Below are 2,500 nucleotides of genomic sequence, written 5' to 3'. Positions count from 1 at the left end.
ATATATATATATATATATGTGTGTGTGTGTGTGTGTGTATTGTTGAGGATGATGTTCCCAATATGAAGCAATGCAAGCTCTTCAGGGGTAGCTGCTAAGTCTCTCAATCAGAGATTGCCTTTGAAATATATAAAAATTACCATATTGGGAGATGATTGGTGTTGATTCAAGAGTTCCACAACTCACTCAAGTCTTTCTTGATGTTCAAGTGCAGTATGCCGTGAGCTATTAGCTGTATACAAACCAGACTCTATATGAATGATAGGAAAGCTCATATACCCGCAAGTGGCCGCCTTGGAACGGCCACTTGCACCATCTATTGAGGTGACGCAAAACCATATTCGTTGCGTTTCTATGGGTAACTATTATATTTTTATAATGTAATTTTGTGAGCACCACTTTTATATTATCAATTTATGATTTCTCGGACGTATTATACATATACCATTAGCTCTTAAAATAATTCCAAATGAGATATTTTTTCAACGAGTTTCTCTACATTTGCGATAAACATGAACGAAAAATATTTCTTTATAACTTTTATATGGTTATTTAAAAATCAGTAGTGCAATTTTCCTAATAATTTGGAATCACTGATGATTTAAAGGTCAATGCTTTTGTTGCGAATTACATGAGAATTGTTTCATGCCCTTTTTATTACATCATTTGAACAACTAAAGCGATAACTTAATTGTAAGAATAAAGTATGAACTCTTTAGATTTATATACAGCTTCTCATATTCATTTTTATCATTGAGTATTCATGGTATATTACTGAAGCCTGGAAATTAAGACAATGTCTTGCAAATGTCAAAAAAAAAAAAAAAAAAAAAAAAAAAAAAAATGTAAGACAAAATAATCACAAGCAATATATGTGGTGCCTTCAAATAAACACAAATGACTAAGAACAATCGCATAAGCTGAAGCACTTTATACAGGACACACACAAACAAAAGAAATAAATGCTAGACAATATAATAAACAAAAGTAATACACCCGGGGCAATCATATTAACCAAATATAGATATGCAGAGGATCATATAAATGCAAGCAATGCATGCAGGACATTCATATAAACACAAGCCATACATGCAAGACAGACACATAATCATATTAACAAAAAAGAATAAAGAACAGTTCATGGAAATAACCTTAGCACGTAATATAGACAGAAAGTAATATGAAAACTGCAAAAATAATTATAATTAGCACCACAAACACATGCTTGACAATCGCAAGACATGCAGTGTAATCAGTTATTCACAGAAAATGAGTACATAAAAGCAGAAAGAAAAAGTACATACCCAAATTTATACATTTTCATTGAAGGTATAATCTGCATAAGAAAAGTAATCTAAAATCATGAATTTTCTATTGATGAATCACCTTAGCATATTTCCTTTTCTTTTTTGCCTCAATTTCATAGACCTGTCTCTAATATAAAATTGTTCAATGTACTTCCACTGAACCATTTTTCCATTTATATTTATATCATACTTCATTAAATTATTTCTTATATTCTTTAATAAGTGTGGTGTGTCAAAGAAAAAATGTATTTTCACTTCATAATGAATTATAAAGGATAATGCTGGTGTTACATTTAATTTCTTAAATACACTTCTGTTACACGAGTCATGGTCACAAACAACATACTTTGGCATGAAACCTGTGTCCTTTTAGTCTTGAAGTCCATCTGTGTTATCAGTTATATTATAATAAATGCCCTGCTTAAGTGACATAGCATCAAAAACTACACCACACAAGGTTTCCTGAGAATTCATGTCGTCAAACTTCTTTTTTTTCAATTTAAAAACATTTTAATTCCAACCAGGATTAAACTTTATTCTGTGAAGCCAATTCCTTAGCATGCGGGTTGATGGAAGCACAAGTGCCTTTGACAACAAGTTATATGCCCTAAAGTAAAGACTTAAAGTAAAGACTGAGAGCAAAAACTCGTTCAGCATTAGAATATCTTTGTCCCTTCCTTTTCCTGTTAGCAAGTTAAATTGCGACTTGAAGAACTGTAGGGCATAGCCACTTGAATACTTAGATGTATTTATAATCATGGATAATGGTAGGGTACATTTTTACAAGACATATTGCTTACCTTCTTCATTAAATATACTTTGTTCATTAATCTTGTGATTCGTTTCCTGTAGTAGTCCAGCAAATCAAGACTTCTTTTTCTTTTTGGTTAGTTCATCACCTGTAAATAAAAAAAAAAATGAAGATAATTCAAAGGTTTCTTAAACTTCTTCAACAATGGCGTTTGTAATTACATTTAAGAAATTCAATGAATCAGAATGTATGACTCAGAACACGCACATATACACACTCCAAAATATATGCATTTGCCTTGGAAGCTATTAAGATATACAAAATATTGCAGGAGTCTCATCCAATGTTCCTTGTAAGAAACCTTAAAATTTCTTATACATGTAGGTGCATATAGTTATATACACACAAACACAGAGAGGAGAGAGAGAGAGAAAGAGAGAGA

At 31.4% G+C, this 2,500-nt stretch overlaps 1 long non-coding RNA gene across 3 annotated transcripts in view; it reads right to left on the bottom strand.

Annotated features, from left to right (window-relative positions):
• Window positions 1–1,791: 1,791 nt before the first annotated feature.
• LOC138859989 (uncharacterized) overlaps window positions 1,792–2,500 on the bottom strand; it is a 2,851-nt gene continuing 2,142 nt past the window's right edge. For all 3 annotated transcript variants that reach the window (XR_011398243.1, XR_011398242.1, XR_011398244.1), the window contains one exon: window positions 1,792–2,206. This is a non-coding gene — a long non-coding RNA (uncharacterized lncRNA). The remainder of the gene's footprint in view (window positions 2,207–2,500) is intronic.

Source organism: Penaeus vannamei, chromosome 39 (assembly GCF_042767895.1).
Source record: "Penaeus vannamei isolate JL-2024 chromosome 39, ASM4276789v1, whole genome shotgun sequence".
NCBI classification, from domain to species: Eukaryota; Metazoa; Arthropoda; class Malacostraca; order Decapoda; family Penaeidae; genus Penaeus; species Penaeus vannamei.
Note: the sequence above shows the minus strand (reverse complement) of the source record. Positions and strands in the feature narration are given on the sequence as shown.